The sequence below is a fragment of the Equus asinus genome, chromosome 13 (assembly GCF_041296235.1).
Source record: "Equus asinus isolate D_3611 breed Donkey chromosome 13, EquAss-T2T_v2, whole genome shotgun sequence".
Taxonomy (NCBI): Eukaryota; Metazoa; Chordata; class Mammalia; order Perissodactyla; family Equidae; genus Equus; species Equus asinus.
In genome coordinates, this window is record NC_091802.1 from 55141183 (window position 1) to 55157226 (window position 16044).

The 16044-nt window shown below is 48.7% G+C and overlaps 1 long non-coding RNA gene across 1 annotated transcript in view; it reads right to left on the bottom strand.

Moving 5' to 3' along the window:
• Positions 1-6715: 6715 nt before the first annotated feature.
• LOC106830262 (uncharacterized) overlaps positions 6716-16044 on the bottom strand; it is a 37893-nt gene continuing 28564 nt past the window's right edge. Inside the window, exon 4 of the long non-coding RNA XR_011493934.1 lies at positions 6716-7179. This is a non-coding gene — a long non-coding RNA (uncharacterized lncRNA). The remainder of the gene's footprint in view (positions 7180-16044) is intronic.

The window sequence follows — 16044 nt, forward strand, 5'->3', positions numbered from 1 at the left end:
CGCACTGGGATGTTTTCTATTCTTTTTTTTTTAAATGCTGGTTGCAACCCCTTGAGTTGATTTTATAACCTAGTAACAGTAATTTGTCATAGCCTACTGACCTAGTCCAATCCCCTCAAGTTAGAGTTGAAGAAACCAAAGTGAAGTAACTCGAACAAAGCCAGCCTGTTTGGTCAGACGCAAAGCCAGGCTAGAACCCACAACCCCACGACTTCAATCAATGCTTTTTCTCTCCCCTTGGCTTACCTCAGTGAGGCAAAACACATTCTTAGTTTGTTGAAGAAATGAACAACTCACCCAGTCAGCCTCTCCCTTCTCTCTCAGGTCACCCTCACCTCTGGCTGAATCGAATCACTCGTTCTTACAAGGCCCCCAGCTAGTCAACTGAAGGCAGATTTTAGAGCTGCAGTTGGTGAAAGTCCAAAGTAATTGCTGCTACTTCACCCCCTCCCTGAGGCTAAGGAAAATTCCCAGCTCAGTGGGATAACAAGTGAGAGTGACAGGCCAACCCTCCATTTTGAAGGCAAAAATATCATAATACTCACAAAGACAGAAAAACCAGTGGCGGCCGCCTTACCTTCTTCCTCCCTAGTCTCTCCTCTACCTTCCCACCGCTCCCCCTGCCTCTCTCTCAGGCTTGAGCAGGTAGTTCTGTCTTCATCCATCTCAAATCCAGGTCAACAGTGCCTCACAGAGCACAGGACCCATGGCTACTAGTCCCAATGTCATACCCCACCCCTGAGTCACCAACTTGCACTGTCAGCTCTGCCCACTCTGGGGATGTTCTGAGGATCAGTGGAGGGTGGGGTGCTCTGGGCAGTGGCGCTTTCAGCACAGCCCTGACCGCTCCCCATCAACTCCTAAACCCATGCCCACACTCAGCTAAGATTACCCAACAGGCAGACTCTGCACGTGTCGAGGGCTCCAGCAAAGTTGCAGCATCAAAAGAGACATAAGAAACAAAATGTTCGCAAATCATCTCTCTTATAAGGGATTAATATCCAGAATATATAGAGAACTCCTAAAACTCAACAACAAATAACAAACAACCTGATGCAAAAATGGGCAAAGGACTTGAGTAGACCTTTCTCAAAGATATTCAAATGGCCAAGAAGAACATGAAAAGATGCTTAACATCACTAGTCATTAATCATTAGGGAAATGCAAATCAAAACCACAACGAGATATCGCCTCACACCCATTAGGAAGGCTACTATCCAAAAAACAGAAAACAAGTGTTGATAGGATGTGGAGAAATGCAACCCTGGTGCACTGTTGGCAGGAATGTAAAATGGTACAGCTCCTGTGGAAAAAAGTATGGAATTCCTCAAAACATTAAAAATACAACTACCATATGATTCAGTAATTCCACTTCTGGGTGCATACCCAAAAGAATTGAAAGCAGAGTCTCAAATAGATATTTGTACACCATGTTCACAGCAGCAATATTCACAAGAGCTAAAATGTGGACCCAAGTGTCCACCAAAGGATGAATGGACAAGCAAAATGTGGTGTATACATATGATGTAATATTATTCAGCCTTAAAAAGGAAGGAAATCCTGCATATAATACAACATGGATGAACCTTGACGACGTTATGCTAAGCGACATAAGCTAGTCACAAAAAGACAAATATTGTATGATTCCACGTATATGAGGTACTTAGAGTAGTCAAATTCACAGAGACAAAAAGCAGAATGGTGGTTGCCAGGAGCTGTGGAGAGAGGAGAATGGAGAGGTATTATTTAATGGGTGTAGAGTTTCAGTTTTATAAGATGAAAAGAGTTATGGGGATGGATGGTGGTGATGGTTGCACAACAATGTGAATGTACTTAATACCACTGAGCTGTACACTTAAAATGGTAAAGATGATAAATTTTATATGTATATTTTACTACACGGAAAAGTACACTGTGACAAGAGCACAGAGGATGGATTAGAAGATGGTAAGGATGGAAGCAGGAAGACTGTTGGGAGTCCTATGCACCTTTCTGAGCTGATAATTACTAGCCCTGGTATCGTGTGCAGGGGACAGTTGGGAGAGATGTGAGAATCAGCAGTACTTGAATGCTGGGCATCTTTTGAATGCAACTGGTAACGATCTTGTGTCTTGGATGGGGGTGGGTGCAATTCATTAAGCTAAAGACACAGACAGAAGAGCAAGTGTTGGGAAAGATAGAGTTCAGAGGAAATTTGGACTCAGAGATACACACGGGGAGAACACCATGTGAAGACGAAGGCAGAGATCAGGAATGCCAAAGATGCCAGCAAACCACCAGGAGCCCTCAGAAAGAACCAACCCTGCTCACGTCTTGATCTCGTACTTCCGGCCTCCAGAACTACGAGACAGGACATTTCTGTGGTTTAGCCCTCCCAGTTTGTGGTGCTTGGTGATGGCGGCCCTAGAAAACCTGTACGCTTAGAGAGAGAGAAAGACAATCTCTCCCCAGCACCAGAGGGGAGGGTGGGAATACAGAAAATGTAGGAAACATACAGAAAAGCTTACAAGTGAGAGGACAGCAAGCTGAGGAAGTTTACACCTTGTGAAGGAGAGTCCTCCACTACAAGCAGCAAGAATGAGTTGAAATGGGGAATTGAGGACAATGGTAAAATTTTGGAAAAGCAGCTATGGAGACTGGAAGAGGGAGCTGATCATGGGCATGTCTAAGGATTGCTAAGGGCTGCTGAGGACCCAGTGAATTTGGAAGCTAATGGGGTGGCATTAACTGGCAACATTATTTAATTTTACCCAGCAGCACTTAGCAGCCCCAGAATAAGACAGGGAAAAATGGGTGGCGGGAGAGAGAGAAAAGAGAAAATTTGAAATATGTATAGCAGAAGGACAAGGGGGTTAACATCAAAGATATTGCCAATGCCTAGTTCAAGTGATAAACTTTGAGGTCCAGCCTGGCTAGGGAAGAAAGTGAAGAAAAGAGGTCTTAGGTGAGGCACTGGCCTGGATAAATAATGCTAGCTGCTGTAACAAACAACCCTAAAATCTCAGTGGCTTGATATGATAAAGGGTTACTTCTCACTCACATCATACACTACGGAAAGTCAGGCAGATCTCCAAGAGGCAACTGAAGGATCTAGATTCCTTCTGGCGTGTGATGTCAACCCCTCAACACTTGTCTCTATTGTTACCAGGGAGCATGCGGGGAATTGCGCAGGTGTCTTATGGCCAGGCCTGGAAGTGGCGAACTGCACTTCCACCCATTTCCAGAAGAACCATGAGACCAAGGCTGTCTAGTGACACGTCCTCAGAAACAAAACACTTGACCCTTAAAAACATGCATTTCTGTTTCCAGAAGATGAAGTCGACAGTCTTTCCCCTATCCCTCCCACTGACAACTCAACCCTAGATATTACGTGTAAAACAAACATCAGAAGACTCTGGAAGGTGGAGGGAATGTAGATTGGCTGGGATCTTGATCCCAAGGAACAACATAATGGTTGGTGAACACCGTGGGTTTTCTTTCTGCTTCTTATATCCCAGACTTGGAGCTGTCCCAGACGGGAGAAGCCAGCAACAAGGAAACATCAACAGGCACAGGGAAAAAAGCGCCAACAAAGGTCACCTCTCTGTTGCCAAAGAGCTAGGAAAGAGTCAGTGTAGCAAAACAGAAGCTTGGAAAATAACTTCCCTACCCTAGCCAAACCACAGAGAAAATGGTAGCCCCACCCACCCATGCCAGTGAAGGCAGAGCGGGGCGCCTAGACTTCCACCCACCAGGCTGTAACGAGACACCCCAACCCCCTGCCAGGGTGGTATAGGAGCAGGCTGAGTAGGGAGCCAGGACTTTTGTCCCCACCAAGCAATAGCAAGGCATCCCCACTCCGATGTGTCAGTGGAGACCGCGTGCAGGGCCAGGACTGCCCCCCTTGGCAGTAATGAGGAGCTCGACTCCTTCCCCACTGGGGTGGTGTCAGTCTAGGCCACAAGGGGAGTAGTTATGAGGATATAATCAGTGGAGAGCCAGAAATACCACCCTCACGCATCAGGGCTCAGAAAGCCTGCCTGGGAGGGCCTTTCAAGGCTGGGTCACCTCACCCTCTGTATTTCCACAGTCCCCCATACATTTCCAGCATGAATTTGGGTGTCTTTGAATTGCGGGTGGAATTATCTGCAGCCCACACTGCACTGGGCAGAGCTGTGCCTTGCTCCCTCTTGCATCTCCAGGACCCGGCCCAATAGCTGAGGCTCAGTAGGGCTTAATGAGAGTAAACTGAAGGAAGAAAAGGAGGGAGGGGAGAGAACACCCTGGAGAGGGCTTTGGAGAGATAAAAGAATGCTCTGCCAGTGAGATAGAACGTTTTGCATTAACCAAGCAACACATTAAAAGGAAGGAAGTTGAAAATAGAGCTCAACAGCAATTTTGAGCCTCAAATAATGAATTCACGGAAAAAAAACCTCTCACTCTATCGTGACTAGTAAGCTTAGCTCAGCATGATAAGGCCCTCCCACAAGAAAAAAAGCCCCCGGGAAGACTTCCAGTGTGTGACTTTCTTCAACACCTGCTTTCCCAGGATTTCTTGGAAAAGTATTCATTTCAGAGGATCACGAAAATTAGATTTTATACATAAAATGTGTTTTTCCAATAATTTGAAATCAGTTTAGATGCTGCTGTATTTTTTACATAAAACTTCATCTTTATTCAAAGAAATTCTATATTCAAAGAAAGCCATCAGTAAATATCAAAGTTATTTCTTTCTCGCTATAACACAAAGAAACCATTTACTAACGTGAGCATGACTCACAAGAAGCTTTCTTAGAGGCAAAAAGGGACCCACAGGGTCATTTACGCCGACCCCGCCATTTTACAGATGGGGGGATCAACCTAGAGAAGTGAGTGATTGCGCCCAAGGTCACCCCACTGGATGGTTGTGGGACCAGGAGCGCATCTAGGTCTGCGGATTTCCAGTCTTGCCACTGCAATCTATTGTCTAAAAGGCAGGTTATTAAAGGCGAAAGGGGAGACCGTTAGCTCTCACAACACACCCATCAATGGGCATAAGAAAAGGAAGATGTGGTCACCCTAACTAGCCCTAGCATTTCTCCAGAGAAGACAGGAAATGGGGACAGGAGTTACAGAAAGAGAAGCTGTTATTTAGGGACAAAGAGAATGTGCGCATGCGTGGACGTGTTGTCATGGGCTGAATCGTGCACCCTCCAAACTCGCGTGTAGAATTCCTAACCCCCAGGACCTCAGAATGTGACTGTCTTTGGAGATAGAGTCTTTAAAGAGGTGATTAAGCTAAAATGACGTCGAGGCCAGCCCGCTGGCGGTTAAGTTTGCACGTCCTGCTTCAGCAGCCCAGGTTTCGCTGGTTCAGATCCCGGGTGCAGACATGGCACTACCTGGCAAGCCACGCTGTGGCAGGCATCCCACATATAAGGTAGAGGAAGATGGGCATGGATGTTAGCTCAGGGCCAGTCTTCCTCAGCAAAAAGAGGAGGATTGGCAGCAGTTAGCTCAGGGCTAATCTTCCTCAAAAAAAAAAAAACAAAAAGGAAAATGACATCATTAGAGTGGGCCCTAATCCAATCTGATTGGGATCCTTATAAAAGGGGATTAGGACACAGACACACACAGAAGGACGACCATGTGAAGACACAGCGGGAAGATGGCCATCTACAAGCCAAGGAGAGAGGCCTCAGAAGAAACCAACCCTGTCCACACCTGGCTCTTGGACTTCCAGCCTCCAGAACTGTGAGAAATAAATGCTCGTTGTTTATCAGCCACCCAGCCCGTGGTGCCCTGTTACAGCAGCCCAAGCAAATCGTACACACGTCCACATACAAGGCGGAGGGAAGCACATCTTACTCTGGGATCAAACCTCCACCCACACGGCCTGGTGCTGAGACCCACTGTTGCCTTGTCCTCAGGAAACAAACCCAGGAAAACACAACTGTTGCATGCCATCAACAGGGGAGTGAGCAATCCCCAGCAAACATGGCACTTCCCTCAAACTAAGAGGCTGAGTGACCGGGACACTTGGAAAATCTCAAGCCAGGTCTGAACTGCCAGCAACACCAAGGGGAGCTGTTTCCTCTCCACAAAGAGGCGAGACTCAGAATGCGGCCACTGCTCTCAACAGGGAAGGCCAAGGTCGCCCTGAGTTTCCAGTAAGAGACACACGGGTCTGCATGAGGGAGAAGGCAGAGGGTGCAGAAGCCCTGACGCGAAGCCCCTCGCTCAGGACAGCCGTCCTGCCTGCCCTTTTCGGATGTGCCTTTCTCCGTGGTTAGAAAAGGGAGAAACTTGCCCCTTGTGAAATAAAACCAAAGTCATAAGTGGACTCAGCGTGAGTGGAAGTTGCATTTGAGTTTCATGTGAATCTCTGCTCCAGAAAAAAAAAAAATGATTAATTAAAAAAAAAAAAAGGAAGGAAGTCAGACACTCTTTGCCCTTACTGGAACCAGTGTGTGATATTTCCTCCAGAGGCTCCCAGCAGGATGAAGGCAAGAGCCCGCTGCCCTCCCTGGCCATGCCCTCAACCAGCAGGTGGGCAAGACCAGCTCCGGGGCCCTGGACACTTATTAGCATTGAAGATTTGCTCCTTCGGGCAGGGGGCAAAGCGATGAGCCCGGTGTTGTCCAAACTGAGAGTTGCGACCCGTTAATGGGTCTTGAAGTTAAGGTAGTGGCTCTGAGCAGATTTTTTCTAATAAGTAGGATATGTTAGGACAGATCAGAGTACATCTCAGGTGGCAATGGTAAATACTGAAACTTTATTTCTGTTTCCTCTATGTGTGGGCAGGGTTGCAACATAAACCAATCTCTTATTGTGAGTCATAGAGAAAAAAAAATGCTGGAAGTCATGACGTAGACGGCGTTCGAGCATTTGACATTTAATAGGGGACCCTCTCACGCTCTCTGTCTCTTGATGCCCTGCATCGTCATCAAGCATGTTCTGGTCCAGAGTGACCCTGCATCTGGCAGACTCTAGAACAGGCAGATAAGGCCTGCATTTTCTTCGTAAGTCTAGTGGACTTTACAATTTGCAAGTGAAGTATCTGTCAGGGACGCGAAACAGGAAGATTCTTGTGGTTCTGGCCGAAACCATCTGCTCACATTAATCCATTCGTGGTTGTGTTTTCTCAAACACTCGATCCCAGGACAGAGCAGGCTAAGAAAGGGGTGCTGGTGTCAGGCAATGGCAGTGCACCTGAAGGACCTGTGCAGAGGGACAGAAGGCACACAGTGAGCCGCTCCTTTGTCAGTGAGCCCCAGTGCCCCCCGCCTGCTCTCCTGTGCCTTCCTCCAGGACCACTGTGGCCAGCTGGCTCACTTGCCTTCATCCATGTCAATAACTTCCTCATGGCTTTCATTTTTTTCATTTTTCATTTCCTTCTCTTCCTTCTATTTTAAGTTATTAAGGGAAACAACACTGACAGTGCTAAGCAGAGCCTGGAATGGAGAGAGAGCGCTACAGAAAAGATCTGGAAAGCTGAAGGTGAGCGAAGCCACCATTATGGGTCTGGGGGTCAAGGGACACTGGCCAATGAGTCCAGTCTGAAGCAGCTGAGGCCTCTCCTTAGCCCTCGTATCCACACTGGACAGGGCTGGTGAAAGAGCACTGGGGGGAGGCGTCGGGCGGGAGAGTCCCCTGAGCCAGTGTTCTTAACTTTTTTGGGGGGGAGGGATTAAGCAATGGGTCACAGATCCCCTTGAGATTGTAATGAAAGCTACGGACCCACATCCCAGGAAATGCTAGATTTTACATAATGTTTCAGGAACCCTGCCCGAAGTCCCTCTACATACCCCAGGATAAGAACCCCCACCCTAAACCTGGTGTGAGTCTCTTATATACAAATGTCCCGTGTCCCTGAATGCTCGTTTAACCAACACTCCTTGTGTATGCAACGCATACAGAGTCCAATAATAGGGACACTTATAATGCTTGAAACACGCTTTACAGCTTAAAATTAATTAATTAAAATTAAAGGACTTCCCCCGATGCTGTCTCATTAGCTCTCGTAGTCGGACGAGGTAGACCAGGGTTACTATATTCACTTTACAGCTGAGCAAATGCACAGAAGACTTGAGAGATTAAGAATTTTTTCCCCAAAGTATAAAGCCAGAAACTTTCCAGATCAGGATGGAACGAAACTCTTTGAACACCCAGGCTCCTGGCGCTGCTCTGCGTTGCTCCAGTGGCGGTGACGATGGGTGGGTGACCACAGGAGGCGATCGATGGCTTACTCGGGAATGTCCCTGGCAGGTTAGCTGACTGCTTAATGTCAGCACCTGTTATAACAGCTGACATTTTGGAACGCTTACTGTGTTTCAGGCGCTGTGCTACTTGGGGGAACTGCAATTGCCCATTTACCTCTCCCCACAACCCCATAGAACATGTATGACTATTATCCCTCTTCTGCAACTGAGGCGCCGGGATTAAGGAGGTTAACTGTCTTCCCCAGGGTGCGAGCTCTGCAGGCATCGGAGATTGGCTTCACCCCCAGGCCCACGGGGCTCCGAAAGGCAGCCACTCCCGGTGTTAGGTTCACAGCACATACAAAATAGAGGAAGAGGGGTATAAATGTTAGTTCAGGGTGAATCTTCCTCAGAAAAAAAAAAGGAATCACCTAGCCCAGTCCTGCCCAAATTCCTGACCCACAAAACTGTGAGGTTTAGTAAAACGGTTGTTGATGTAAGTCTCTAAGCATTGAAATGACTTGCTATGGAGCAATAAATAACCAGAATATAGCTCGATCATACTTTTTTTTTCCGTAACAGAGAACTTTCCACTTCATCGTCTCTGGGAGCCCAGCGATCAGGGCCCTGCACCTCTCAAAGGCCCCATGCGGCAGCCCTGTCGATGCCCTCCTGTGTGGTCTTCCCTGCCACCAGCACTCCAGCACCTATTTCATCTGCTTCTGTCCTTTTCTTGTTAAGCTGCAGACACTGCCTTCCTCCCCACACTGGGCTTCTCCAATGTTTGGAGCAACTGGGATCCATTTGTGCAGTCAGCTGCCACTTGTGAAAGCCTCACTACGCGCCACCCCTACTTTGTGTTGGGAGCACCCTACTGAGCAAGATGCCACCTTGCCCTCAAGACACTCCCCACTCACACCCTGGGTTGTCTCTGTGCCCTCTGGATGACCAAGACTGACTTGGTGGCTTTGCTTGGGCCTCTGATTGCCATCGGCAGAGATCACCTACAATCTGGAGTTGGAGCGTGAAATGCCAGTCATCCTTCTGATTCCCTCATTCTCTCCCCAAAACCACCGCCCCCCCATCTACCTCCCCTTCTCCAGCCCACCAGGCCTGCTCCTCATGCTACAACCAGCCTCCTCACACTGAGCTAGGACACTGAGGAGGAGCAGAGCTGTGACCAGGAGCGTTGTCACATCTCATGGTTCTCTGCCTCATCTGCCAAAATTTAGGGAGCTTTTATGTCAGCTGGACTGAAACGAGCCTCCGTTTCTGTTACTGCTTCCTTGTGTCTCTCTTTTATACACTTTAGTCTGTTTGTTTTCTCATCACTTCAAAATTGGGGGGAACATAGTTGTTCAGGAAGAGAAGAGGCTGGCAAAAGGAAAACTGCTAATAACCATAGAAATGTTGGGCTCTGACTCTCATCGCAATTAGCGTCACAGGGCACCCGATTCCCAAAAAGAGCCCCACAACTTCCAAAAACAGGCAAGTCACATTTTTATTTCTCACTGCATCCTCAAATGCACTCACCAAGCAGATTTTTCTGGAGTCAAGACTGGAAGTTGGACTTTCAACTTCCAACTTCCAAAGACAGAGCAAGTTTTACAGAAAATGTCTGACACAGCCCTTATCACGTTATATTATTATTAATTTGACAGTCATTGAATGAATGTCTGCTAGGTACCCAGTTCCGTGGATACAAAGATGAATGAGAAATGGTCAATCAGCCCGGATCCCCGCAGGCAGATGGTACACTTGGGTGGCATAATAGAGGATAACTTGATGAAGGGAGTATTTACAATGGGAGGGAAAGAGTTAAGGACAATCGACAAGACGTAGAGAAAAAACCCCACAGCAGGGTGACAGCAAGAGCAGAGAGCCCTTACTACCTCTGTGCCTAAGGGATGGAGGGGGGCAATAACCAGAACCTGACATGAGCCTTAAGAGAGACCAGCCAGCAGCAGTTGAGGGAGCGACCATCCATCAGGGCTGAGGGAAAGACTACCCAGGAGGGCTGAAGGGGAAGACCACCAGCAGGGGCTGAGGGAAAGGAATACCTGGCAGGGGCTGAGGCCCTTGGTGGGGAGGTGCAGACACTCCCAACCCGGCAGGGAGGCAGCTTTCTTTCTTCCTGCCCTCCTACCCCCTACTGCCCGTTCACTGAACCCAACCAGAAACGGGGGTGAGGTTATGTTCCCCTCTCCAATAAGACTAGAAACCCCTCCAGAATTCACCTTAATATTCCCAGCACTTAGTACAGTGACTGGCTCATAATAGCTGCTCAGTAAATGTGTGCTGTGTGAACAGATGAATCAATGAGTGGATGGATGGATGAATGTCCGTCTACCTGGCAACCAGAGGCAGGGCTCAGCATTCGGCTGATAATTACCTTCCAAAACCATGTGAGAAGACATAAGGACCTCCAAGCAGACCTCCAGAACTAGTTTGAGACACTAGTTGCCCCGCAGAAATAGGTCATCTTGACATTAGTCACCAGACCACCACTTCATACAAACGTATCAGGTGTCCCAGCTCAGACTGTCCGGAGCTGGCATTCAGACGCGCCCAGTCATGTCCGATGAACCAGGAAGCAGGACAACTCCAGGTGGACTCCAGAGGTCCATGGACACTGGAGAAAGAAGCCTGAGAACAGAAGAGGCAGGGGTAGGGGATGGTAGAGAGGCTGCCAGGGGCCTCTCAAAGCCCTTACCCCGCCCTGGGCTTGAGACCAGCCTAAGGAGACGGTGGCTACAGGCAGCAGCTGATAGAGCTGTCCTCACCAGTCCTCTGTGATGTATGGAGGGACAAGCAACACTGCTTCAGGGCCTAGCAACAAAGTATGATTCAAAGAAGGGAAGAAGGACACAGCACGGCCACTCTGGGGCCTCGGGGGCCTGCAGATCTGGGCTCACTTGGAGATGGCACATTTGGCACAGTCATTGACGTTTGGGGACAAGCCAGCAGCCACACTGGTGTTTCACTCATGGGCTTCAAGGACAGTGAGTGGGAGCAGCATATGGCCCACATTTTAGCTAACCTCCCCTAAGGCACTCCCTGGTCACTGCCAGGAGGACTGAGGCAGACTTTGATGGGGACGGGAGGCCAGTGCCAGGGATGAAGTGTGAGTAAGGTCTCATTGCCATCAGTCCCCACAGGCTTGTAAAGGCCAGGACATTGGCAGGTCTCATAGCTCTTGGCGAAGTCCTCAGTCTTCACAGAGAAAGCATGGCAGCTAATTCCTCTGTAAGATTGACCCCGTAGGTGGCTTCCAGTATGCATGTGAGTATCTACACCTTCAACTCCTACAAGAAATGTGGGACCCAGTGTCACTACCATCCCTGATCAACTCCCTCTGTGTCTTCAGCCCTCAGGAAAGGGCAGAGCATGATTCATTCATCCCGTCACTGAACGAGCAGTCATTCATTCATTCAGTGCCTGCCATCCTCCAGCTGCTCGGTAGGTTCGAAGGACTCAGAAGTAAGACAGTGCTCTCGTGAGTTTGTTCTAAAAACATTTACAAACACCCTTTGAGCAAGGCCCAGAGGTAGGAAAGATACAAAGAAGGGAGACTAACTGATAGACACACAAATAATAATAAAGGCAGGTGGCTAGGTGAGACCACTGCCCCAGACAGCTTCTGGCTTAGGAAATGCTTCCAGATCCTGAACCCCAGGAAGGCAAGTGGAAATCTTCTCTAGTTCGGGATCTGCATTGGTTTGGTCAAGTAGACCAATCGTTGGTTGGTCTACAGTCTTACACCAGAGTCCTGCCACATCACTGTGCATTTGTGGAGTGGCCACGGAACCACTGCCTCTAGCACAATCCAGCTGTAGTTTGGTCTTGGGCACTCATCACAGGCCACAGGTATAGACAGGTCATTGCCTCTCATTATCCTCTCAAGCCCATCGGGGAAGGGCTCAGTGCTGAGGGTCAAAGGTTTGGCTCCTCTAAAAAACTGGCCTGAGAAGCTGATGCAGAAGAAAATGGAGGTCTTTGGCTCACCTCCCCTCAGCCACCTTTCTGAGGTTCACCCAGATCACAGCACAGAGCAGGCCCAGGAGCGGGGCCACCTTCAGCAGGAGCAGGAGCAGGGAGGGGAGGCTGATGAGCAAGGACCTATGGGAGGGACATCAGGGCAGGTGGTGAGTGTCTCTTCTGGTCCCCCATTTCTTCCTCAGTGTCCACTCCTAAGTCACACCCATTTTAGTGACTGGCTCATGTAGAGCAGTGGAGGTGGCCTACCAGGGGAGAAAGACGCTAAAAGTAGACATTCAAGCCAGAGTAACATCTATTTCAAAATGCTTTTCTACCTTCTGTCTGCCATTTGAAGGCCACAGAGCAGCTGGGGCTACACCAGGCCCCAGGAGAAACGCTCTACCCTGCTCATCAAGCAATGTCCATTAGAATCACACCTTTGACTCTCAGAGCACTGCTCATCTGTTGTCAAATTTTCTCCACACAGTAACCCTGTGAATCCTTTGGTCAGCACAGACAGGCTCCAGGATAGAATGGCTTCTCAAAAATCATTAATTTCAAGATTTTGATCTTTCCTGGAAATTTGTTTTAAAGGCGCTTTTCCGTCTGAAATCTATTTTGAGTCATTCGCAGTAAATTCCCCAACGAAAGTCTCTTCTCAGTTCTTCATTTGGGCCCAGGATATTTTCTTTTCTTTTGATACCATAATTCATTGGACAACTCACTTTAATGTCAAAGGAGTGAAGTTTGTCAAAAGCAGACCAGTTTTAACGTGTATTGCTATATCCCACTTGCTTGCTAACAAATTACCAAGAGACTGAAGTTTGATTTGTGTAGCAAAGAGGCAACAAAGAAACGCCTACAGAAGTACATATCCTTGCAGTGCGCCTCATTCAGCAACAAAAATTCAACCGACATTTACAGAGTATCTACTCTGGGGCAGGCCCAGTACCAAGGGTGTGAAATACAAAGATGAACAGGGCAGTCCCCAGCCCCAGTAGGACTTGCAATCCAGTGGGCAACCAACCATAAAACAATGTGCTAAGAGCAATGAAAACCCAGAGGATGGGCATGACCGCTGTGACTGGACAGGTCAGGGGATGCTTCGCAGAGGAGGTGGTGCTGGAACGAGGGCTTAGGAGATGGAAAGATTGTTACAGCCAGAAGAGCCAGAGTGACCACTCAGAAGAAATAGGAAAGAGTAGCTGAGAGCTGGATCAGTCCGCAGTGGCTGAAGCACGAGGTGTCATGGGAGTAGGAGTGATAAAGCTACAGAGGTGAGCAGAGGAATGGACCATGGAGGGCCTAGAACTTTACCCTGAAAGTGACAAGCACCCTCTGAAGCTTTTTTTAGTAAAGGAGTGACTTCATCAGCTTTAGAAAGAGACCTCTCCTGCAGGGGTATGTGGAATGGACTGGAAAGAGGAGAGTCTAGTAATAAAAATCTGAATCATGAGAGTGGCTATGAGAATAAACCAAACAAGAAAAATTTGAGAGCTATTAAATAAAGGTAGAATTGACAAGATTTTTTTGACCCATTGCAGGTGAAGGATAAGGAGCCAAAAACAAATCTAGGATTTCAAGCTGTGCTAAAAGTAGGGCTGAGGACACCAGGAAATGAGTCAGGGAACCCAGGCGGAGCAGGCTGGGAGGGAAAGGAGAAATTTGGTCTGAGGCATGGGGAGTTGGAAGGGCTTCAGGAGCAGTGGTGGGGGCATCTCCAGGTCGATGTCCAAGAGAGGTGGAAGGTAGGTACTCTGATTGGAGAGTCTGACAGAGGGCCTCAGTGAGACCAGTAGAATGGATGAGACAGGGTTGGAAGACCATGTTCTCCAAGTGAAGCGTGTGTCAGCACGACCAGCATACCTGAGAGAATCTCTGCTGCAGACCAGGAAGAAGGCACGGGTGTTGAGGACCCTGGCATTTAAGCAGTTGGCCAAGGAAGAGGAACTAATGGAGAAAATCAAAAAATTAAGTTCAGAGAAACAGAAGAACCAGGGGAAATGATACACAGAAACGTTTCCCAAAGGGAGCAGTCAACAATGTCAAAAGCAGGGGAGGCCAAGCCAGGCAGATGGGACAGTAGGCCTTTGGGTCTACCAGGAGGACATCACGGGAGGTCTGCATTGTCAGAGCCCCTGGTACCAGGGGGAAGATGAACATCAGAATGGAGGTTCTCTCCTGTTTTCTTCCTTCTCACCACTGGGCTTCAGCTCCTCAAGCCCCACAGCCCTGTTCCACACTTGGGACATCCTCCAGTCAGGGACACAGAGGCCATTTTGTTTGGGTCCAGATAAGCCCCTCACCCCCATCCCTGATACCCAGGTTGTTCCAGCCGCAGTGATGCAAATCTCTGCCCTGCCCCACGTTGAGGACGCTTGTACTAGACAGTGCTGCCACCTGTCCTTCCTCCGCCTTTGCCTCCATCAATCCATCACTGGACAAATTGGAACATGGGCACTGCCTCTGCCTCCACCCCCACAGCTTGACTTGTCTCCAGAGGAACCTAGCAGAAGAGGAACACTGCAACGCTGAGATGCGGTTTGCACATTCCCATAGTCTGGTTTCAGAATGAACCCCAGAGCCCTCGCTAACTGGAGCTGGCCAAATACCAAGAGAACCCAAGGCAAAGGTTTATGCCTGTAAGTTTTCCCAGGGAAAGGCTCAGAGCTATCAGAGACACCAACTCCATGTCTCCTTACCAAATGTGAATGTCACCTTTGAACAGTTCACTCCGAGACAAGATGCCTGGGTCAGGCGAGGTCAGGATTGGCACTGTTGTTATTTCCAAGCAAATAAACCAGATCAAATAAGTGTCTTCTCTCCTGACCTCCCTGCATCACCCCACACTTCTCCCTCCCGTTCTACATAGAACAGGAGTCAGCTGGCTTAGAGCATCCCACTGCAGCTTCAAGGGGGCAGGCTCACTGGCCAGCAAAGGAAGCGGAGAGCCATCACAGATTGCACCATATGCAGCACAGGGACACCTTAAATTAAGATGTACGTTTATGAAAAGTTGCTCTTAGGTACTTACTATTGTCAGGCACCACTCAAAGTGCTTTTGATGGTCATTCCAGTTTAATCCCTTCAACCCTATGAATTGGGTGTCATGAGCAACCCCACGAACAGATGCAAAAACAGGTTCTGAGGAGTGGTTCTCTCAGGGTCTCACAGCTCATGAAGGAAGAGCTGGGGTTTGAGCTCAAACCCGCCAGGATCAGCCTTCACACCACACTCCTCCTCCTTGCTGCTCCTCTCCCACCTTCTTATGCAACTGGAAGTGGTCAACACTCAGGATGGTCACCATAAGACACGTGGTCACCACACACTACAGGAACCCAAGTTTGTCAAGAAAATGAGCCACACAAGCAATGCCGATAGATCTCCTTTCCAGGCATGCTTGCTGGAAATCATCTCCCCCAACGTTATGCAAGAGAGAGACAAAATCAGGAGAGATTCGATGAGGTCTAGGATTTGGTTCTTGGTCCTACAGGGAACAGGGTCCTTTGGAAACCCACGACAAGGCCCAGGATCTTCACTGAAAGAGAAGCATCTCCACGTTCTTCCCAGTGATCCTAGAACACGCCATCCCAGGGCACAAAATGCCCTGCACACGTGTCTGCTGAGAAGAGGAAATGCCACCATCATCCGAGCTGCTGCAAGCCCAGCCCTCAGCCCACCCGAGGCCACGTCCCCAGCCTCCAGCCACCTCTCTGCAGCCCACCTTGCCCCTTGCGCCAAGATTCACCCCAGGCCCTGTGTCAGCAGTGAGGCTCAACACACAGATGACATTGCATGTATACATATGTGTGACACACAACACATGCACACCCAGCGGGCACACACACAAACCCAATGCACTTATGCACACAGACATGCAAACACAACACACTTACCCAGCAGGCAC